Genomic DNA, 24,988 nt, shown 5'->3' with positions numbered 1-24,988 from the left:
TGGCCATAGTCAAGGAAGGGTGGGAGCTACCGACTCCTTCCATCACAACCAATGTAGTAGACTATGTGCAGGGGTCAAGTAAGAGAATGGTCCTCTGATGGCTCAGGCCAGTGATACATTGAAGGCAGGTCAGGCTCTGGGGAATATTGGTATGACCAGAAGGCTTCACTTATTCACTTCACCCCAGGCCGAGAAGTCCTGATTATGAAGCCTATAAGGCCTAGAGCCCTAGAGGATAAATGGTCAGGCCCTTACACAGTTGTGGAGCAGCTGGGTGAGGTAAGAGCCAGCCGCCTAACTGTGTTCACAAGCCAAAGTGTGTTCATCCATCAAGTGTTTTGTCTAACCACGTGCTACACAACGTGGGGATGAGAATTAATACTTATTTATATTGCCATTCTGACATTTCATTTCACCACTGATTTTTCCTTTTTTTGATACATATCCCTATGTCACATTAGTTTGTATTAGAGTGAAGGGCAGGCATTAGGTTTTTGTTAGTATAAACCGTTATTGTTTGACTAAGACTGATTAGGACTGTTTCTTTATTATTTGATGGTTGAGATTACTCCCATGTTAGTTATAGGGCCAGACAGGAGTTTTTCCAACCTCCTTGAATGTAACAATAAAGGTATTGAAACGTGCAACTCTTGTATCAGTGTCTACTTGTGATACCATGCCTCCCACACACCAGGAAGATGGTATATCCAACGCGGGTGATGTTCACTGTCACGAAAAGAAAAAAGACGGTTTGAAGACTGTATCCTATGATGCTTTCCCAGACCAGCCTAAACATTGTCCGGTCAGATGCCTGATGGCTTATGAGAACATGACCGAGAGCCTGAGACCTGCAGTAGTGGCACTGTTACTCATAGCATTGCATAAGCCCTTTGGGGCGGTAACCCTGATGACCCTGGCGAGATGGGTGAGATGAGTGATGCAACAGGCAGGTATTGATGTGAAACACTATGGTGCCCACTCAGTGAGGGGGGCAATGGCTTCTAAAGCATACAATATAGGGGCACGACTGGAAAATATTCTGAAGGCAGCTGATAGGTGGAATGAGTCGACTTTCCATTTTTTTTTTATTTCAAACCGATTGAGCGGAATTCGACCTTGGTGGTAGGTGAGCTTTGAACAAGCACAATCCGAGCCTCTGGTCTTGACATAGAATTCAGATTTTTAACACTAGCATTATAGAAAGTAATAATTCTGTTAAAGACACGAAGGTGGAGGATTATTCCACCCTAACAATCGTGAATGTATTGATTATTATATGTTATGATGGTTTATTATGAATACTGTAATTTATAATGATGTGACACAAGTGCCCACCCAGAGTAGATCCGTTTTTAAGACATGGTTTATTTTGTAGGTAACAATGCAGAGAACAAGCCAGCGCCTTGATTCCTTCGGACCATTGTTTGCGCTTTATACATTGTAAATAAATAAATATAAATAAATGTAGAAGATAACTTTCAATTGGTGTCTGCTGGAGAAGTACAGTTTGGAGAAAGCATAATCTTTCGCCTCCGTGACTTTAATAGAATTATGACTTCTATAACGTTAGTATTGAAAATCTGAATTTGCCCAAACTAAGCCACCTACAGAAAACCATAAGGAACATAAGGAAAAAAAGACAGTCGATTGTTAGACTAAGCATCCCACCTGTTCCAATGAGATCAGACTGCTCCCTCACTCCTTTTGCATATTTGATTTGAGTTTATTTTATTTGTTACGTGCACACCTGACCCTGAGGCTGAAGGGCGCCGACAAACACAAATTTACAATAATAAATAGCCCAGATACTGAGCACAAAATCTAAGATACATGGGCAAATTAAAAAGAATTCAAAGAAAAAAGTAAAAACAAGATATATTACACAAAAACATACATGGTGAATAAAGCAAGTCAGTTAAAAATAATTCTTAACTTAGTAGAAGAGAGCGTATTCTGCAGGTTTGTGATTTTGTTAAAAAACAAAGGTAAACCACTTAAACCACATCCAATAACAATACAGTCAGTGTTATCAGTGGAACACCAGTTGTTAATCTGTATCCTATGAAGGACTTTCAAGTCTTGGGTTCTGACACCTTTTATAGCCCACTTTTTGGTTGAGCCAGGCTAGGATTTTGTTCTTAAGTGCCTCCCTTAAATCAAATTCCCTCGGCTTGTCAACATTTGTAATGATGATGTTTCTGGAGTGCAAAACAAATACATAAAAATCATATACTAGTCACTGCATGCCCACTGATTATTTTTTTGGGAAATACATAGGGTCAATAGGGTACACAGTCCTTAAATGAACCTGTAGCTTGTTGCCATTGCTGTGTTGTATTTCATTTTTAAAATCTCATTTCCTTTCTTTTCTTGATCCCATCATTCTATGAAAGCCCTATTCTCACTCTGGAATGTATTTCTATTTAGAAGGTAGAAATTTTAAAATAATAATTACAGTTTTTGCACCCTGATTTGATGGTGAACTACTAGTACGCTATGGTACCCACAGTAGTGCTGCATAGCTCGCAAATCAGCTCAACATATTTTCATAACTTGGATACGCCAGGAGAAGTCTCCCTCCTTCAGTGTATTTACTCTTTCCTCTCCGTGAACAATCTCTTCCTTGGGGGTATGGTGTATAACTGATTTAGGCTTTTGATATATCAAAATATGGTCTGTGTCTGGTGAAGGAACCGGCCCAACTCACCGCAGCCATTTTCCCTGCATTTTTCACTGCCTTTTTATGGTGGTATGGGGTTAAGGACCTTTAATAAATATACATTGAACGGTGGGGGGCATAGAAATGGGACATGGGGGCTTGACACCCATTAAAGTGTGACAATAAATGTGGGGAAATGGCCACGGTGAGTTGGCCCCATGATGAGATGTACCAGATCTCTGGGGAAACAAACATACTGACCAGTGGTCTACAGGTTTAGTCCTCCAGTGAGCACAGTCCACAAGAGGACATGAAAAAGAGGGTGGTTGAGCACCCCAAGCAACATCAGGTGTGTGCGTGGTACTGGATAAAAGTGAGGGATAGAGCCCTCCCAAGCGAGCCAGAGAAATGTCTCTCTGACAGGATCAGTTGCCACTCCAGTTTGCTACAGATAGACGCTCGGATACACAGTTAATAACTCTGCTATTCCAAACGGCAGTGGTGGCTGGTGAATTTTCTAATTGAAGGAGCATACATCTTTGAGCATAGGGAGGGTACCAGAACCAAAGAAGGGTGTTTTGGGGGGAGGAAGGGGAGAGTACAGCTAAAAAGAAAGTTTAAACAAAATTGTACATTTGACAACATACTTTGTAAAAAAAGTGGGTGAAAAGCCACATAGTTTACATTTGGTTTTGAAAAAATCCAATAGATGCAAATTATGAACAGCGCACAGAGTATTTTCCAACTCATTATCATGATGGCTTTGCCCAGCATATATGCCAATATAAAAAATGGTTAATGCTAGGTGAGCCCATAAATGTCCATGCAGATTGCGCCAGATCATGCCAGATTTACCATATAAGAACATGCTCTGTTGGCTTTGCCAGTAAAAAATGCCATGCCACAGTTTGAAAATATATCCCGACTAGCTGCACTGACTAAGGTCAGTTTATCCATGTAATAACACTCATCATGTTTGCTTTAACCATGATTCCCAGTAAAAATAAAATGTCATGCCAGAGGCAGCAAATGTAGCCAGACTGGTTGATGCAGTCCAGTCTACCCACGTAACTACCCTTATCATGTTTTCTTCAACATTGATGGGCAGTCGAAAATACCATGCCAGAGTCAGAAACTATAACCAGATTGGCTGCAACAATGTAAGCCAGTTTAGCCCCAGAATAACAGAAATCATATTTGCTTTGACTTTGATGTCCAGTAAAAAAATGCCATGCCAGAAGCATAAAACGTGGACCCCTAGACTACAGGTCTTGCAAAGCCAAATTGCAGAACGAAGGTAAGAACTAGTTATCTTGAATGAGACTTTGTTAGACGGGGTCAGAAGTCCCCACATGTGGAGGAATGCAAGGGACTTGAATTTTGAACTGAACATGTAGGCCGCTGTTCAGACGCCCCAAAGAGGAACCCAGGAACATTTTTGGACTTTATGAGCAGGCAAAGTCCAGAGAGAGAGACTTTGTGGGAGGGGGTTAAGCACCAACCAGCACAAGCCAACGAAGGAGGAGGAAAATAGTTCTCCTGGCCAACTGTTGTTTTTTCTTTTAGTAGTAGGTTTAGTTAGTATTATTTTTTTTTTTAAACGTATTTTATTGGCATTTGTATTGGATGCATACAAATACAAGAAAATTAACTAAAACAATAAACATAAACAACAACAGTCTTCATGGGAAACAGTTCCTCTTACTTAGGTGGGCATGGGTGCAACTGGGGGTTCCGACGTCTCGGGAAGTGGGAGGGATCTCGGTCAGGAGGATCACCATATCCAGGGCAGTGCGAGGGATCAGTTATGGCAAAGTGGTGGGGTTTCTCAGGGGGGTTTGTGGTCTTCACTGAAGGGTATATCTCTCAGGAGGGCCTTCCAAGAGTCCAGAGTGCCACTCGCAATGTCTCCGTTAGAGGTGATTCCATCTTGCCAGGCTCTGGTTTCGGCTGCAGTCCATCTCTCTAATTCTTTCATCCAGCGTTCATGTCTAGGGCCACCTGGTGTCTTCCATGCCATGGCTATAGTTCTTTTCGCAAGGATACATGAAATGTCCATCAATTTAACAGCATGTTTGTATTTGCTTGGTCTGGGGTAGACCCCTAATAAACATTCTCCGGGTGTCCATTCATATCTGCTTATCCCGGCGTCATTGCAGGTTTGTTTGACTTTGGACCACAGCGCCATTGTCTTGGTGCAAGTCCAGAACATGTGGATCAGATCAGCTTTGTCGTTCCCACACCATGGGCAAGCCGGGGAGGCCTGTTTGTTGAAGGAGGCCACCCTGTGTGGGGTCATATACGTCTGATACAGGACGTTTAGTTGTATCTGACTGAGTCTGGAGTTTCTCGACACTTTCTTGGGGTATAGTAGCGTTCTTTCCCATTCCTTGTCCGTAAGCGTAGTTTCAAGATCGGTCTCCCATTTCGCCTTCAGTGTCTCGCTTTTGGGGTTGGGTTTGTCGATGAGCCTCTTGTAGAGTCGAGATACCGGTTTCCAGCCATCCGCGAGGTTGTGCATCTCTTGTATCAGTGGGTCTGGGGTGGGTTCCTCCGGCCAGGTGCACCAGATCTTCTTGGCGGTTTGTTTGAGCCGATGATACCAGAGGAATTGGCTGCTTGATAGCCCTTCGTTAGCCTGCAGCGATTCAAAATCCCTGAATTCGCCCTCCTCAAACATATCGCCCCATGTGTAAATTCCGGAGTCCTCCCATCTCCTAGCTGTGGAGAGATCCGATTCTGTTCTGCACACGTCAACCAGGATGGGGTTGTCTGGAGAGTAAGGTTGTTTCACCTGCCTGACGTAGCAGGTTCTGGTCCAAATCTGTCTGCCAAGTTTGATGATCAGGGGGTTATCTGGGGATTGTCGTAGGGGGTTCCAAAGAGTTTCCCTAGGGAATATTCTGGAGGCAGATTGTCTCAATAGCCCCAGCTCAGCAGACGGTTCGTCCGAGAGCCACTTCGTCACGTGGCTAAGCTGTGCCGCAAGATAATACAACTGGACGTCTGGGAGTTGTATTCCCCCTTCCTTGTATGGGAGGGATAGAGTGGCCAAGGTCAATTTATGCCTGGTAGGTCCCCATAGGAAGTCCTTCATAAGTGCCTCTAATTTCTTTAAAAAGGGCGGTCTGACGTAGTGGCATATGTTGACGAAGAAATAAAGAAATTGGGGGAGGACTATCATCTTAACGATTGCGCTCTGCCCACCATTGCGAGTGGGAGTCTAGACCAAAATTTCATGGATCTGCGAAGGCTGGTTATTGCTACTTCCGTGTTGTGCTCGCGTGTGAGCATCGGGGTGTGGCTCACATTAATCCCTATGTACCGGAACGTGTCAAGTTGCCACTTTATCCCAATGTTTGGGAGGTCGGTTTCTTCTAAGCCTCTCAGGCTAGCCAAGGGAAAGGCAGAGGATTTCAGTCTACTGAATTTGATCCCAGAGTATTTCGCATAGTTATCTAGCACATCCAATGTGATTGGTGCGTTGACCTGGGGATCTTTCAAGTATAAAAGGACATCATCCGCATATAGGGATATTATGTTATGTTTGTTACCCACTTTGATGCCAGCGTCAAAGAACTGATTCCTAAACTATATGGCAATCGGCTCCAGGCCCAGTATGTATAGCATGGGTGACAGTGGGCACCCTTGTCTGGTGCCCCTTTGTATTTTCTAGGAATCAGACACTGTTCTGCCGGTTTTTACTCTTGCCGTAGGCGAATTATAGAGTACTGTGATCCATCTGACAAAGCCCTCGCCAAACCCGAACCCCCTCAGTACCTCGACGAGCCATTCCCAGAAGATAGAATCAAAGGCCTTGATGGCATCGAGTGATAGTACTGCTAGGTCTTCTTCATTCTCATAGGTTTCGGCCATAATGTGTTGGAGCCTTCTCAGGTTAGCCGTGGTGTTGCGTCCTGGGACAAAGCCATTCTGGTCTTCGTAGATTAGGGACCCTACCACCCTTGCGAGTCTGCTGGCCAGTATAGTGGTGAGAATCTTACTGTCATAATTCAACATGGCCAGAGGGTGATAAGAGTCACAGTCGGTGGGTGGTTTGTTTGGTTTGAGCATGGGAATAATTATTGTCTCTTTCATAGTGTTAGGTAAGACCCCGTTTTCGTAGGCCTCTAGGTAGACCTCGTGGAGGATTGGGGTGAGGATGGGTTTGTATGTTTTGTAAAATTCAGGCGGGAGGCCGTCACTTCCGGGAGCCTTACAGGTGGCCAGCGATCTGATTGCATCTGTCAAGTCTTCTGCTGTGATTTCCATTTCCAGTGCCTCTTTCTGTTCGCTGGACATTTTGGGGAGGCCTATCTCATCTAGTGTTTCTTTGATTTCGTCTCTGTCTACTTGTGTTTCGTAGGAGTACAATCTGGAGTAGAATTTGGCAAACGCTTCATTGATTCCTAGTTGTGTCTTGTGGCGTGTCCCGTTTTCGTCCAGTATCTCTGTTGGGAGGTGCCTGGGGCGTTCACGCTTACATAGCCAGGCCAGCAATCTGCCGGGTTTGTCAGATTCCTTATGAGACCTTGTAGTGTATGTCGCGAAGTCAAACTTCTCCAATCTGTCCCAGGAAGATTGGCATTTCTCGCGGGCTTCCTTCAACTTCGTTTCAACCTCTGGAGTAATGTTTGAGGTGGATTCTAGGCGGGAGATCACTTTTTCTTGTGCTTCGAGTTCAGACCTCAATTGCTTACGAGTGCCTCCAGCTTTTGATATTATTTCTCCTCTAGCCACCACCTTCATGGCTTCCCACAATGTGCTCCAGGTAGATACTGAGCCTTTATTAATGTCGATGTATTCTTCTAGTTTTTCAGCGAGGTCCTCCCTGAACTCCGGGTCGGCGAGGGCCGCTGTGGGCATCCTCCACATGGGGATTGGTGGTCTAGGCCACGTTAATCGCCATTGCATGATCAGTGGGGAGTGGTCTGAGATTGATCTTCCTAAGATTTCTGCCAATGGTACTTGTTCTCTGTCGATGAACAGATAGTCGATCCTCGTGTGGATCTTATGCGGGGCTGAATAATAGGAATAGATCTTTTCAACAGGATGTTGTTCCCTCCAAATATCCACCAAATCAAGTTGTTGCAGTGTTTCGGTCAGGGCACATGATGCGGGGTTGCTTGGATGGGGGGGGTGGTGTTGACCTGTCCATAGAGCCATCAATGACGCAGTTGAAGTCCCCCCCCATATAAAGGTCCTATTTCGGTGGCATGCTATCCTTGAGCTTATTGCTCTGAGGCGTGATATTCCGTGTTGCGGGAAGTACGAGTTGACTAGGCAATTTGGAGTCTGTTCGATAGTGCCCCACATTATCACATACCTTCCCTCTTTATCAGACTCAAATCCTTGCAATTGGAAGGGCACATTCGGGTTCACCCATGTGAACACCCCCCTTGAGTATTTGGAGTAGGGGGATCCTCTCCCGGTCCCAGCCCATCGATCTATTAATTTGGACATGGCGTCTTCTGTAAGATGCGTCTCTTGCAACATTGCAATCGAGACCTTTTTCCTGTGGAGATACGATTTTATTCGATTTCGTCTCAAGTATGAGCTCATCCCCCTCACATTCCACGTCATGACCTTGAGTTGTGACGCCATCGGGTCGATGTTTTGAGGCCGGCTGGCAGCTCCTCTTCTGGAGCCTTTAGTAATGCCAATCTGAGGTTATGAGACCGTAGACGGGAGTAATCAAGTTCTTCGCCCCCCAAGTTGTAGCATGCACCCATCCTGTGCTTCTTCAGCGGTAGTGGTGTGAAGACTTTATAACTAACAAAACTATTAACAAAACTCAAACTGGTGCGCCCAGCGACTGCACCTTCGTTGTGGTGTTCGGGCACTCTCGAGCCGTCCTGACCCATCCGGGTATCGGGCACGAGCTCGGTCGGGCAGGTGGCTGTCCCGACCCGGATTGTCTGCGGGGGATAGGGCTGGTGTCTGGCGGAGAGGCCGAACGAGGGCTGTTTCTATGTAGCTAACTGTTAGTTGGATTACCTTCTGAGGTCCGGTTGATTGTGCTTGTTGTGGCCATTTATGGCAGCGTGTGTCATGTGCCGACGGTCTAAGAGACTCAAGCTTCCATCTGGGGAGCATCTTTGCCATCTGCGAGGTTGTTGTCTTCTAGCCACATGTTGGTGGCCATTGGGTTTTCTAGGAATATGGCACGCCCGTTGAAGATGACTTTCAAGCGTGATGGGTAGAGCAGCCTGTATTTCAGGTTTAGTTGTCGAAGTCTTGCTTTTACTGGGACAAAAGAGTTCCTCTCCCTCTGCACTTTCTGAGTGTAATCGGGATAAATGGTTATTTTAGAGTCACCACATTCGATGGGGCCTTCTTCTCTGGAGTGTCGTAGGATAATTTCCCTATCCTGAAAGTTTCGAATTTTAGCAATTATTGGTCGTGGAAATGATCCAGGTGGGGGCCGCTTCTGGAGTGACCTGTGGGCCCTTTCGACCGTGAATCCTTGCGACAGTTTCCCGGCCCCGATCTCTTGCTGCAGTAAGGATTCTATGTAGGCTGTAGTGTTTGGGCCTTCGTCTCCTTCTGGTACTCCTAGTATCCTAATGTTGCCCCGTCTAGCCCGCCCTTCGGCCTCCTCGGACTTCTCCTCTAGGATAGCCACTTTCTTCTCCAGGTCTGCAACCTTGGACTTCAAGACTGTTGTGGCTCCAGCCGTTTCTTCTATTGAAGCCTCGGTGTTTGTCACCCTCTCGGTTAATTTGCGGGCGTCCTGACGCATGAGTTGAATGTCCATTTTAAATTCGTCAATCTTAGAGTCTGAGGGCCTCATTACATGGTAGGCGGTAAACCATGGCGCTATTAGCGCCATGGTTCATGCCGGTAATTTACCGGTACCGCCTTGGTGGAAAGGGGAATTACCGCCCTATTCCAAGGTTGGTGGGGCGGTAATTCCCCCTTCCACCATTGCCCTTTCCCATTCCCATTTTTGCCCCATAGGGCTCTATGGGAATGGGGAAGGCGCTAATTACGGAACCGCAAATTGCGGTACCGTAATTAGCTCCACTGGTCCCTTTGCGGGTTGGTTTTAAACGCCTGCAAAAAGCAGGCGTTAAATTCCCCAACCCGCAAAGGGACCTCGTAGTAAGGCAGTAAGGGTTTACCGGTACCGGTAAACCCTTACCGCCTACCGTGTAATGAGGCCCTATGTGTGTCCTCAGTGAAGCAATAGCCTCCAATATTTGGGAGTGGTTATCCGTGGATTCCCCCTCTTTCGTGTGGGTAATCTCTGGGGCACAAGAGCAAGCCTGTATGGGGGTTTTTGGCTTGGCGGATACAAATTAGTCCATGGTGGCTGCTTTCGCTTTGTTCCTGGCGGCCATTTTGGAGTCTCGGTGATGCTGCCCCTGGGACACTCTAGATGAGTTACCGGTGGGGATGTCAGCCGTCTCCCCGTAAAGTAAGGTGTCAAGAGTCATGAATCTGAATCTGCGTGGGAGTAGAGGTGCCGCCACTATATCTGTGAAGTTGCCGTCGGTGCCCTTACCTCTGAGCGTCCGACTCGCCGGGGTAGGGAGATCTGGGGGCGCCGTAGTCACGCTCTGCAGCTGGTTCTCGCTGTCCTGTGCCTCGGGGCGTCGCTGGGGAGGAACCTCTGGTGGTGGTGTGCGCCCTCAGCGGGCCGTCCACGGCTACGGCTGAGCCTGCCTAGTGTACCTCGGGTGTGCAGGTGCCGCTGTGGCGGGCCTCGCCCAGTGGTGAGAAGCAGGGTGAGGGCTCTCCCTTTCGATGTTCCGCATGCGATCGTGCTCCGTCGTGCTGTCTCTGCTCGATCTGGCCACCTTATTCCCCGGATGTCGTTTGATGGCGGCTTCCTTCTCGGAGTTCCCGCTAAGTGGCGCGGGGCGCCATCTTGGATGCGTATGAAAGCGGGGGAGGGAGGATGAATCGAGTACAATTTCGCCAACCAGCGGGTCCGATTTTCCCAGTTGGTCAAGCAGGTTGTGTCGGGTCAGCTTCTCCCACCTCTGCATCAGATTTTCACGGTCGTGGGCACTTCTTGTACCGGCAAAAAGGATCAAGAAACGGCATCCCGGCCAGAGCTCGGCTATTCAGCCTCTGTACACCATCGGCTCCAGGCCATGCCCCCTAGTTAGTATTATAGCATAGGTTTTGACAGAGGACGAGGTTCTACTTTTGTGAGTCATTCTGGCAGGCAAACTTTTATCATTTTTTGGAACATGGAGCCTTCATAATAGCAGTAAGGTGAGGCAAGGGATTTCTTCTTTAATTTAATAAAAGTGAATCAGTTTGAACCATGTTTAGTTGTCTGTCTCCTCTATCTGAGCTACCACATGTGGTTTCATAAGTAGGATACAACCAATCCATTATAGTGTTGGGACTGTGATGAATCTGATGATGTCATCACTCCTTTCCCAGGGGTAGCCTCTTCCCATGTGGCCAGGGGATGGCAGCTTCTACCTGATCATGACCCAGGGGGCGGCTTTATGAGGGGGGACCACATGGGGGAGGCCACCCTCATGGGGGAGACAGGCATCGTCAATGAGACATGGGGCCTTATTACACGGTAGGCGGTAAGGGTTAACGGTCACCGGTAAGGGTACCGGTGACCGTTAACCCTTACCGCCTGATTACGAGGTCCCTTTGCGGTTTGGTACTTTAACGCCTGCTTTTTAGCAGGCGTTAAAAACCAACCCGCAAAGGGACCACCGTAATTAGCACCTTCTCCATTCCCATTATGCCCTATGGGGCAAAAATGGGAATGGGGAAGGGCAATGGGGGAAGGGGGAATTACCGCCCCGCCAACCTTGGAATAGGGCGGTAATTCCCCTTTCCTCCAAGGTGGTGCCGGTAAATAGCACCTTGGTCCACCGCCTACCGTGTAATGAGGCCCAAGGTATCCATCTTTGCCTTTTAGGGATATTCCCTTCATTTCCCCATGACTTAATGGCATATTGTGGTAAACGCATTTAACAACATACAAGACTTGATGATGGCATCCCACAATATCCTCTAAATAGAATGGCAAGGACTAACTGCCAATCCCATGTATATGAGTACTTTAAAAATACTGGGACAAGAAAGAGGATGGAAGCCCACACCGCGCTCTAGTTGTTGGAAGGAGGCACACAATGCCGGGAGGTTTAAATCCCTGACATCTAATCCAAACCAGAGAGAGGTACATGCCCTTGGGATTGTGAATTGAGTAAAGTGTCTAAGAAAGCCCAGGCAGGAGAGTATGCCAGGCAAAGCCAAATGTGTAAAGAAAATCCTAAGGAAGACCAATGCCCTTGGGATTGTGAATTGAGTGACGTGTTTAAGAAAGCCCTGGCAACAGAGCATACCAGGCAAAGCCAAGTGTGTAAAATTAATTCTAAGGAAGACCCATACCCTTGGGATTGTGAATTGAGTGTCTATCTATGAAGGCACTGGCAGGAGAACATAGCAGGCAAGGCCAAGTCTGTGAAGTAAATTGCAAATACCAAGGGGAGGACATTGTCCTCTTGGGCTATAAAGAACTTGGTTATTCTTTTCGAACTGTCGTTTATGGTGGAGAGAAACCTGGGAAAGGGAGTCATCAACTGGAACTTTTTACATTATCTATCTGGATCCTTTTCATTGAAGCTATACTTTTCCTTTGAACATTTGTGCACTTTCAAGGCTGGAAACTTTTATTTGGAATTATACTTTTCCTTTGAACATTTGTGCACTTTCAAGCAGAGCTGCGGGGACACACTGCAAGTGTGGGTTTGTTATGTTTACCTTTTATTCTTTTCATCCTTTCTGATTTAAGTAGTATATTTGTTTTCCTTTTAAGCGCTACTGCTATGGCAGGTGACTGGATGCCTGAGAAAGCACGTAAACTATTGCTAATACTTTTAAAATCTACTTTCTAAATGTGTTTTAAAAACTTCACATTTGCTTTTTATTTTCTTGTACACCGCGCATTGCGGTAGCTAGCATGCCTGGGCTTGGGGAGTCCGGTACTCGTGTCGCACTTCAACTCCCAGCTTTCTTTTATTACTGACTCGCATTCCTTCCTCGCTGTCTACATCTAAACCTACCTCTGTGTGGATTGGTCTCCACAATTACTATGGCAACAGTATTTAGGCAGAAGCGCCGGGAGCGCAACGACCGAGCGCAGCCGAAAGTCAGGCCAAAGTCCGTTCCGTCTGCGCTTGTCCGCGCAGAGTCCATGCGCTGGGCAGCAGAGGTTAGTAGTAAGTTTGATGAATGTTGCAAAATACTTGCCCTAGTGCCACTCCAGACCATTTTTCCAATTGGTTGGCAGGAAATGAAAGTGAAGAAGTCTCCTGCGCATGGTCCTTGTAATCATTTGTATGCTTGCCTAATAAATGCATGCACACTTGTGGCGCACAGATCTGAGAGGCATTCTGTTTTGGAATCTCACTGTCCTGACTTGGTGTTCATCACGGAAACGTGGCTGATCGAGTCTTCGGGTCCGGACATGATTCAAATGCTGCCACCTGGCTATGCCATTCTTCATGTGGATAATCGTGGGGCTAAATCACCAGGGGGGTTGCATTGATTTACAATGTGCACTATGAGGACTCGCTGCTCCCAAATATTCTGGAGACAGAAATGGAACATCTGCTGGTTAGAGTTGTTGTTAATGCCTCCTGGGTATGTCATTGTATGTTGGGCTATCGCCCTCCGTCCACTAATCTTATGGCTTTTTCTAGGACCTTTGTGGCTGATGCCTTAAACTTATCATTGCATTTTAAAAACCTAATTATTTTGGGTGAATTTAACCTATGGGCAGAAGAGGTAACAGCCCAAGATAATAAGTGCCTCTTAAAGACTATGGGCCTCATTACAACCCGGGCGTTAAACCATGGTGCTATTTGCACCATGGATGACGCCGGAATCCGCCATGTTGAATGGAGGAATTACTGCCCCATTCCAAGGTTGGCGGGGCGGTAATTCCCCATTCACCATTGGCCCTTCCCCATTCCCATTTTTGCCCCATAGGGCTCAATGGGAATGGGGAAGGTGGTAATTACGGTACCGCAAATTGCGGTACCGTAATTACCACCAAGGTCCCTTTGCGGGTCCATTCCTTAACGGCTGGTATGGTAGGGAACCCGCAAAGGGACATCGTAATTGGGCGGTAAGGGGTTAATGGCGCCGCACCTTTTACGGCGCCATTAACCCCTTACCGCCTGGGTTGTGATGAGGCCATGAGTTTGGCACAACTAGAGCAACAAGTTAACGGCCCTACACCCATTAAAGGCCACACTTTGGACCTAATATTTGCTGCACCTGCACTTGTGAATGTTTTCTCAAGTCATCCTCTCACGTGTTCAGACCATCGAGTGATTCCTTTTAAGATTCAGAAAGTAGGAAAGTATTAAACAGTTTTGAATACTAATCCCCGCTCTAAAGCAAAACTGGGCGAGAATTGACCCCGCTTCTATCTTTTCTAATGTGGCTCACTACTACACCAAGGCCTCTTTTGATTTGTCCCCCCTACCGTTATATATATTTAGATTGGTCAGTGTAATGGAGGCAGTGGCAGATGAGCTAGCGCCTTATCAACTGATGACAAAAACAGCCCCTCAGGGCGCACCTTTGTGCACGCCTAGATTACGTGCACTACTCCATGAGACTCGACAGACAGAAAGTAAATGGAGAAAGCATTATGATACTCAAATGGGCAAAATCTTAAACAACAACGATTAGCGTATCATAAGGCTTTGAAAGATGCTAAATCTTTGTATTTTGCTGATACCATTCAATCAGCAGTGAATGCCCCGAAGAAACTCTTTAAGATAAGAAAAAACGTAACCATACCTGATGTCAATACTGATAGGGTTAGCTCGCAAATTATGTGCGACAACCTTTCTATTTTTTTTATCAACAAAATTGAAACAATCATAAAGGACATTATGAACAGTCTGGGAACGGATCAAAGTAAGAACTTGGATAGTTAGGTCTCAATATCCCCCACTGTAAAGGATACGGCTGTTTGTTTTTCCGTTTTTAGTCAGACAACCAAAGAAGAGGTAAGCAAGATAGTGGTGTATCTTAAATCCGCTTCTCCCCTTGATGCTATTCCTTTACACTTATTAAAACTGGCACCTTAGGATTTATTTGAGATTTTAGCCGAGGCGGTTAATTCGTCGTTAGTGTGGGGTCAAATCCCTAGGAAATTAAAGGAGGCGCTGGTAATTCATCTACTAAAAAAAACATCTCTGGATACTTAGACGCTGACAAATTATCATCCTATATCGCTGCTCCCCTTCCTTAGGAAGGTCTTGGAGGCAGTAGTCACTCCTCAACTCAGGGACTTTTTGGAAGAACAAACGATACTGGATAGTTGCCAGATGGGTTTTCGGCCTATGAAGGGCACGGAATCGGTTCTCGTGTCAGTGCTCGATGACCTTACAATGATCGATACTATTGATCATGTGATTATGGTATCTAGATTGAAGGAAGGAGGGTTCTCTGGGGTGGTTTTGGATTGGTTCCAGGAGTTTTTGGTTTTCCGTTCCCAAATAGTTTCACTTCCCCCCTATCGTTCGTCCTCAGTGGCAGTTAGTTGTGGAGTGCCTCAGGGGTCCACATTGTCTCCTTTGCTTTTAAATCTTTATATTCGCCCCATATTGGCATTCATCCACCTATTTGGTTTTAGGGTGTTTTCCTAGGCGGATGATACCCACATTTTGTTCAGGTTGCAGCCAGACCAGCCATAAATTGCTGAAAGCCTTAGAAATTCCCTGGAAGCACTTCGAGGCTGGATGGAGGCAATCTGGCTTAAACTAAATGATGGGAAGACTGAGGTTTTGAATATCGGTCCATCAGAGGCAGCTGGTGATTGGACCTCAGCGTTTTGGCCAGATTCATTGGGATCACTTCCTGAGCCAGTTAAAATGGTCCGAAATGTAGATATCAAAATATCACAATCTTTGACTATGGAGGCTCAAGTGAATGCAGTATGTGGCAAGGGATTCTTCAAACTTAAGCAATTGAAGAAAGTTCTTCTTTTCGTGCCTGAAAAATGTCATGCTCAGATTTTGGCAGCAGGTATCAATGGCAGCGTTGTCTACTGCAACGCAATCTACGTAGCACAGCCATTCTATCTTACCCAAAATGCAGCAGTGCGCATGGTGAAACATGTCCCCCCCTGGATGTGGCGTAAACAGGGCACAGCAATCTCTACACTGGCTGCCCATCGAAGAGAGGGTCAAGTTTAAATCATTATATTTGATTCATCGTGCCCGAAATGGCTAAGGATGTCTAGCCATTCAAGAGCAACTCCATAGCTATAACCCAAGCCGAACTCTGAGATCTACCAACACTGCACTCTTGTGTGTGCCTAGATACAGAAGGGAACGGCTGGGTGGAGAGCCTTCTCTGCGGCCGGGCCTAAGCTGTGGGACTCTAACATTGATTTTGCATCATTCAGGAAGCAACGTAAGACCTTCCTTTTCATAAAGGTGGCTTCTCTCCCAGTCTCTCTGTTTTTCTCGGTATCTCCTGTCAGCGCCATGATGCCTTCGGTGATAGTGCGCTCTAGAAGAAACGATTTGATTGATGGTTTGATTGAAGGCCAAAAGACAATACCCTTAACACCTAAGAGTTACTTTTAGATTGTGAGGGCTAGGATAGGATTCCAGAGATAGGAATTTCTTTGTTTTGGACATCTTGACACAAAGCAGACCCTTAATGTTGGCTGAATGAGGGAAAAACCACCTAAAGCAGGGATAGTGAGGCACTTTCCAACCCCTTTTATTTTGAATAAAAGTTTATAGCAATCATTATAAGTCCTCTGTGTCCACGTCTCATTCCTGGTTTATCACAGACCCCAAGTTAGTTCAGTGCCTATACTCCACCGCCAGACCCCCTACAAAAGGCACTTCTGAATCCACTCCTCAGCTTTGAAATCTTTAGCAGTAAAGAGGTTGAGATCCCCAGTCAGGAACGACAGAAGATTCCTACAGGGATTAGCATTTCTCCTCCTTGGGGATGTTATCTCTGCCTAGTGGCTAAGTGGGGAATAGCCTGGCAATATAGCATAAATGTAGCCACCGGAGTAATAGATCTAGGGTACTGAGGAGAGATCCAAGTGGTTTTGCATAACTCCAGTAGTCAGAAAGGCAGGTGAACCCATTGCTCAGGGAATTGTGGAAAAAGTCCAGGCTACGAAGAAGTAGAGGCCTTTTCAGAAACCATTCAGAGATCCCTAAGGGTTGCATTGGCCAATCACAACCCACCCACACCCACTGCAACTGAAAATGATGATAACCCCACACTACCCAATTTAGCCTTCACCCAACACAATGGCCAACACAATGGCCCAATCATTACAGAAGCCTTTAGTAGGACTATTTCGGAGGAACAGGTGCAAGACCAAAACAGGTCTTTTGTGTTTAAGAAGAAGGGGTTATCATATTGAGGGTGCAATGAGAGGGACGAACGGCAGAAGATATAACTGGTAATACCCAGAAGTCATCGACAGGTAGTTCTGTAATTGGCCCACTCACACCTGACAGTTAGCCACCAATGGGTAAGCAAGACCCAGGTCATGGTTCTTCACATTTATTTTTGGCCTGGGTTAATCGCTGATGTAAAAACTATATGGCTGCCTGTGAGATATGCCAGAAGACCTTGCTGCCCCTGTGCTCCTTTACAACCTTTGCCCACCATTGACGTGCCCTTTTCATGCATAGCGATGGACATTGTGGGTCCACTGGAACCCTCCAAATTTGGTAACAAATATATCTTAGTTAACGTCGACTATGCTACTTGATACCCAAGGCCTTTCCACTGAGGAACAATACTAGTCAACAAATATTGAAATGACTTATTCTTTTCCTCTGCCTGGTGGGATTCCCTAAAGAAATCCTTACTGATCAAGGCACTCATTTAATGTCCCGACTCATGCACAAGATTAAAGAAATATTCAAGAAGCTAAGAACATCTGTCTACCATCCCCAGACTTACAGTCTGGTAGTGCGCTTTAATTCGACCCGAAAGCGAATACTACATAAATTGGTAAAAGCAGATGGGCATAATTAAAACCCGATGACCTGTGGGTCGTTTTTGCTGCCGGTAAAACCCTTTATACTCTCTGGGGTATTTGCCCTTCAAGTTCCTATACGGAACCCTGGGATGTATTACAAATACTCAGAGAGACCTGGAAGGAAAGGGAAGAGGCTGCCTTACTGACATACCAAACTGTCCAAAGGCTTAAATCTCACATGCATGCAGTAAAAGAAATTGCTAACCAATATCTTTCAATGGGTCAAGAACATCCAAAAACCTTAAATGACCGTCAGGCAGTAGCATGATCCTTTTGGGTAGGGGATTCAGTCTTGGCTCTCTTATCAACATCTGTGAACAAGATGATATCAAAATGGTATAGCCCATATAAAATCTTGGAGAAGAAACAACCCTTAAACTATCTGGTTTTCTACAGAGGCGACAGTAGACCCAGGTTTATCATGCTAACCTCCTGAAGGCATGGAAGGTGTTGGGAAATTGGAAAAATCTGAACTTCGCGCGCCATACCACTGACTGGAGGGTGGACACGTCATCATCGTCATTTCTGTCATTTTCACAAATTGCTACAAATGTTACAATATTTATGGTAAATTGTGTTATTTTATGTAGAGGTGATACATTTGTAGATTTGCATGCGCGCAGACACATAACAATGAAACATTGTCACACGAAGGGCCTCTTCACTCAGGACTCAGGTAAAGCAGGCGATTAATATGTGCACAGGGAGTTTAGCTGTATGAATGGCAGTCATGACAGGAAGATCATAATAGGTTTAAAATGCACACATAATGGTACAACTGTATGGGAAGTGTTCTTCGAATATAGTAAAAAAAATATGAAATATATGAGGTGGGATTGCTCTGTGTATCATGTGTCTCTGCATTCTTGATTAATCAGAAGGGTGATTTTGCCATCAGAACAAAGGTTTGAAAGGACCGTCAGCAGTCAGGGAACAGGTTTCGTAAGCTGCTCAACGGGGTGGTTGCGGTCAGTTTGCAGATGGCTGAAGTGCTGGAGGGCAAGGGGAGATATGATCTCTGGTGAACTCGAGAGCTCACTGTTGTAAGAGATAGGCCTCTTGGGAAATCATGGGGTTGTTTGAAGCAGGTGGCTCTCCTGGGACACTTGCAGAGACCAGTAGTAATACATTTTAGGAGAATGATTGTGTTATCACAGAGTGGGTGGAACTCATGCGAATAGGAAAAGGTCAGCCACGTAAAAGTTATAAAAATCGGACACCGGACAGGTCTGGGCATTGCGGTTAGTGAACACAAGTAGGTCAAAGGGAATCTGCATGTCTTTCTCTCGTCTTCATGTGCTTAGGTATTTTTGGGGTAGGTCTGTGTGCGTCATCAATAGGAATTCAGTTATTTTGTAACTAAGAGGCAAGGCGGCCACCAAATATGGAGAGGCTTTTGGGAAGGGTTGTGTTGAAAATGTAAACCTTGTAATTATAAGTTTTAGAGGATTGTGTTATAATGTCTGTGTCCAATGAACTGAGTGGGTTTTAGATTTCTCTGTACAGGGCAACCAATCATGTTTGGAGGGAAGATTTTGTAACGCTATCTATGGGAGTGTATTAACTGTTGTTAATTGTATATAACATGTGCTCTTTGTGTGGTTCAGAGAGACCAGGATTAGTTTGGCTTTTAGATGTCATCTAAGCCCTCTCCCGGCCATTGTACAATAAACTTGCTTTATGGACAAAAGGCGCACTTATTAATTTTAGAGGTGGACCTAATTTGGGTTAAGGGGCGGGGCTCGAGGTCCACGCCTACAAAGGTTGATGCAGTGGAATAAAGTACTGTCACTATGGCCACCATATTTGGTAGAAGAACAACATGACCTTGGTTTAATTCTTGAGAACCTGGATGCCACGGAAAAATGAGCCCTCCATGATCTGTTAATCAATTGCCTGAGGTCTTTTTTTGAAACACCTGGGAGGGTAAAAATCTTCTTTCACTATGTAAGGACACCTCAGGGACAAAACCTAAACATACAACATCCCAAAGGCAAGTAGAAAAACCATTGAGATATAGGTTAGTAATATGTTAAAATTAAGCTTAAAAGACCACTCCGATAGCCCTTGGTGCTCCCCAATATTACTTGTCACCAAACTTGATGGGTCTTGGCGATTTCCTATTGACTTCAGAAAGCTCAACTCAATCTCAGTCTTTGACAACTACCCCATGCCAAGCATTAATGAGTTGATTAAAAAACAGTAGAATGCCCAATATATTTCTACGCTAGACCTTACGAAGGGTTATTGGCAGGTTCCCCTCAGTCCCTCTAATAAAGCAAAGACCGCCTTTTCCACCCCTCAGGGGTTGTTTCAATTCACTGTCCTTCCTTTTGGGCTTCATGGTACTCCAGCCACATTTCAGAGGCTTATGGATAAAACACTCCAACCTAATTCTGCTTTTGCAGGCGCCTATCTCGATGACATTGTCATTTATAATGACAGCTTGGAACAACATGTATTCCACCTTAAGTGGAACAGGTCTCTGAGCCAATCCCAAAAAATGGCATCTCACTCAAAAGGCCGTCAAATATCTGGGCTATTTTGTTGGTAATTATGTTGTTCAACCTTAGACAGAAAACGTAAAAGCAGTGGCAGCGGGAAGCAGAGTGGCCAGTTCCTGCTATCAGAGTTGGAGAGGTGGCGGAGGAGCTGCTATACCACGCACGGCGATGATGCTGAAATACCCATGCTTTCTTGAACGCCAGCAGAGCAGCAGCGGGAAACGGCGCGGGCAGTTCCAGCTGTCATAGCAGGAGAGGTAGAGGAAAGGCCACTATACCTCACACTGCGCTGATGCTGAAAAACGCAAGCTCTCTTTCGAGCATCAGCAGCAAGCAGAGTGGGCAACGGGGCAGTGCTTGGTTTGGCTCTGGATTTTGTTGTGTTCATTTTTGGAGCGTGTGTTCTGGGCTCTGAGGACCCTGTGTATCCTTGATTTTTCCAGGATCAGCTGATTGAGCTGCGTGGTATGATTCCTTGAAGTTGGTCTGCTTATAGATGCCCGGCTCGTAAGTCGCTGGACTGGATTGACAGCAGTCTAAGGTGAAGTGCTGCAAGGAGTTGTGAGGTGGGCTCTTTGGTTGCTCAGGTTGGGGACACCTGTTCTAGGCTGCTAGCCCCCTCTCTCCCGTCATTCCTTGTACTCACTTACATTTGGCTTAAGACACTTCCAGTGTTATAACTAGCTTAAACTGACTTTTAAGAACTATTTGATGAGTTTGATCCAAGGGAGGGAAGACCAACTATGCCAGCCACTTAAGCCATGCAGGGGTGCCACGGATGACTTGGAGGAGTTCCTTTTTGTTTTGCTGGTTTACCTGCTCGCGTGGCCCATGGATTAGTATTTATTTTTTGGACTGTTCAAATTGTAATGTCATTCTTCCTTTTTACAGTGGACATTGGGCCTCATTACGACCCTGGCGGTCTGGGTACTACGGTACCTGTAAGCAGGCCGGTACCGCAGTTCCCGGACCGCCATACTATGTGTTGTGGTTGCGGGTGCCTGTCTGCCGCCAGGTTTGACCTAGCGAGCAGACAGGCACCCACGAGCACAGCACGTCGGATGCACCGGCGCCGGTGCATCCGACCTCCCGTCCCCATCCATCCCTATGGGGCCGAATGGGGATGGGGAGGCCCTTGTTGCCGGCACCCGCAAATGGCCAATTGCCGGGTCCGCCGTACTTGGCATGACCCGGTTCTTGCCCATTCGCGGGTGCTGGCAAAAATGCAACTCCGGCGCCAGCCGTGCGGGATTTACCGGCACGACTACCGCCAGATTTGTAATGAGGCCCATTGTATTCTTATTGTTTGAGATAGAGACTACTTACGCGTTGTTTTATCGTCTTTATCTTTTTTAATTGCTTTGCACCTGCAGTTTATTGGCACTTAACTGGCATTTCCTGGCACTGTTACTCCTCAACAAAGTTTTTGCCATGTCAAAAAGGAAGGCCACTACTGGATATTGCCAGATGGGGAGGCCAGAAAGGCAACACACGATGTAGGTGTGCACTACAAAGTAAGCAATTATTATTTTCTACTGCAGTAAATCACATTAAATATTACTTGAGGTGCAACTACGCAATTTCCTTGGCCAACAGCAACAAATCTAAATACATCACCAAAGACTCATTCATATAATGAGTAACCCAAATGCACACTGAATGGGGAAAATCCCTGTTTATTTCATCTCATATGAAACTTTTCAAAACAGTTGAATCAGAATATAACCAACATTCACATGGATTTTCAAAAACTGTTATATCAATAAACTCATGCTCAAAGCAAAATTCAGATTTGACACTTATCAAATAAATGAAAAAAAAATCTTTCAAAAAGTCATACAGCAGCATGATATTTTCTCAATAGAAGAAATATTTACAGACTTCTTCATTTGTCCCGATGCATTTGGATATTCACATGTATCCTTTTTCAAGGGGAATCATGCCGTATTCCTACAATATAATGAATACTGTGATTAACCTTTTTCACACGTAATGAACAATAACCACCTTAATGGTATGTATAACAAACCTTCAGAATTAAATAATCTCTCACTTCAGTGTATAAATAGCTACAAACAAAATATAGATAATATCAGAGTTCTGTTAAAAAAAACCCCTTAAGATACACATATAAATGTACTTTAAAAAGGAGGGAGGAAAATGCTCACCACTTAAATTTGCAGTTGTAGCTGCACCAATCTAAATCCCATGAATGCGTCACCTGCAAAATGTATGTGTCCAACTTAGGACATGAACGCCAAAGATATCCCTCTGTGATGAGTGACCACTACTGTGAGAAACCTAAGGGTATTCTCACTCCTACTCCCCCTGGATCCTCTTCTCAGGTGGCCAGGGAAAGGCCATTGCTTTTGGAACCTGACCATGGTGGCGGAGAAGCGAGGGAGGATCAGCTGGTTGGAGGGCCCTTGGGGATTGGGAGCGGGGTGCCTTCAGGCGAGACATGTTATCCCCCTTTCCCTGTTGAGGAGCAACCTAGCTCTCCCCCGGCCTTTATGAGCTGTTTTACGCCAGTTCCCCTCAATTACCCACATTTTCCATCTGACAGTACTGAGATAAGGAAGAAGCAATTAGGAGTATTAAACACTAGTAGCCTAGTTTACCACTCTAGTACTGGGACATTGAAGATGCCTTCAGAGTACTGTGAGGGTCAGGCATGTCCCTTTAATTGTAGTCAGGCATGCTCGTTTGAGGATGCACACTTGCAACGTGTCAATTGGTTGCGGGTGTAGAAATGGAGAACCAGAGAAGAGTGTAGGGAGAAACAGGGAGGCATGTGTAGGGAGCAGGGGGCTGTTTCTGACAGGAGGCAGCCATGGTGGGACAAGAGAAGGATCCAGGATGCCGGCCGTGATCCCGCCGGACCTGGGGAACCCAAGGTGAGCGAGGCCATGGAGCTGTTTCAGGTGTGGGAGCCTCCCTTTATTGGAACAAGCAGCTGGTGCTGAGCTGAAAAGGAAAACACCAGGTTAGCCGAGCAGACCACGTTAAAGACATTGCAACACTGCACAACGCTAATACTTACCAGAAGGCTGCTCACCCTTGTGGTCCATCGAAGCACCATCACTCGATCGCCGCTCCAGAGCTGCTGCACCTGTCGAACACAAAAGAAGGCATCAGGTTAGCTGCGCAATGGGGAAGGGCCTCATTAAAGACATTTAAATCTTACGCAGCGCTACTACTCACCTGAAGGCTGCATTTCCTTGCAGTCCTTCAAGACATCATCACGCGATCTCTGCCCCGGAGGTACCGCACCTGCAGAACAGAAAAATAACAACAGATTAGTTGCGCAGAAGTACAATACCGTGTGTTAAGACATTATCGCATAACGCTGGTGTGGAAACTTACCTTGGAATTCAGTTCAACATTTCTGGGGAGGAGTCCGGTTCATTTAATGCACCAAGGGGAAACCTGCAAAGAAGAGGCACAGGAGTGAACTTTTGGCAACTTGAACTCTAAAGCAATCCATACCATTGATATAAAGACTTAACCCATTGAGTCATAGGTGTCTGGAACTCTTCAGGATCAGTGAAGTAACTAGATCATTGAACTGCTACGCACCCCTGCATACAGTCGCAGGATGGAGAGTCTGCCATTCATAACACTAAGGTGAGACATAGCAGAGGGGTGCACAAGGAGGCCACAAGAGGTGGGAGTCGGTCCTCCTCCTTACGGTTAGGTAACTTTTTGTTTTAACATTTTAGGCAAAACTGCTTTCGTGACGGAAGGGGCAAACAGAGGGGGCACGTGGAGCCATTCAACATCGGACCGTCCAGTTCCGTTCGGCGCCCCTGTGGAGACCAGGTGAGCGTAACAGTTAGGCCTTCTACCATCCTGACATTTAAGTTAATAAATATATTTTGTTTGAACTTTAATTCTTTTGTCTGTGTCTTGCTTCATGATGCCCTCACAAATGGTTTCAAGGGTGGGATGCGGCTCAACCGGTGCAAGTTGCAGAGCCCTTGAAAGTGACAAATTGACTAGGGCCTTCGATCCACTACACTTTAAAAATATCTGGGAGGAATTAACACCACCAGGAGAGTTAGTCAACCATGAGAATAATTTTGACAGAGTTGAGGTGGCCAAACCTGATTTTGTTGCCAGCCAGTCTATTTCACAAAGGTTTGAGGCTGAGTGGTTCCACTCCATTGAGTCAAAACCACCAGACCCGAGAGGGTTGGAAAAGTGTGTGACCCAAACCCTTATAAGTCCAGGGATGAGAATAACTGTTCATCCTTTGGTAGCCCAGGCCATTCTTTCTATACGGAAAACAGTGGAGGGGAACAATTACCATCTAGTCTGTCCCTGTAACTCTCACCTGATTCCCACGGAGGCGCTGGTCCCGGCTGAACTGTTATAGTCTCTTCAATTGAGAAGCGTAGAGCTCGGATGACTCTCTGGACTGGGCTTCCTCTTATTGACCGTCTGGCTTGCAGGGTAAGGTTTCTGCAGGCGGAAGAAAAAAGGGTTAATGACCGTTTGGCTGGACTTCCTCCTCACTAATCGCCAACTCTCCGAAGTCCAACGTCCTGGTGAGCTCTCACCTTAGGCGTATAAATGCTGGGCTCTCCATCCTGCGACTGATGCAGGGGTGCGTGGGTTCCAGTTACGTCACTGGAGGTCCTCAAAGTCTTTTGTGGCCTTAGAAGTGGCACAGGTGCTGAGATGCCAAAAGGTGATGCCGCCGTTACTGCACGAGCGGATGCCAGTAGGTATAAAGAGTTTATAGTCTTGAAGAGATGGGCACCTTTAATGAAGTCTTTGCATTGTCTTTTTCAG

Source organism: Ambystoma mexicanum, chromosome 5q (genome assembly GCF_040938575.1).
Source record: "Ambystoma mexicanum isolate Mex_15411 chromosome 5q, UKY_AmexF1_1, whole genome shotgun sequence".
Taxonomy (NCBI): Eukaryota; Metazoa; Chordata; class Amphibia; order Caudata; family Ambystomatidae; genus Ambystoma; species Ambystoma mexicanum.
This window is presented reverse-complemented; position numbering follows the sequence as displayed.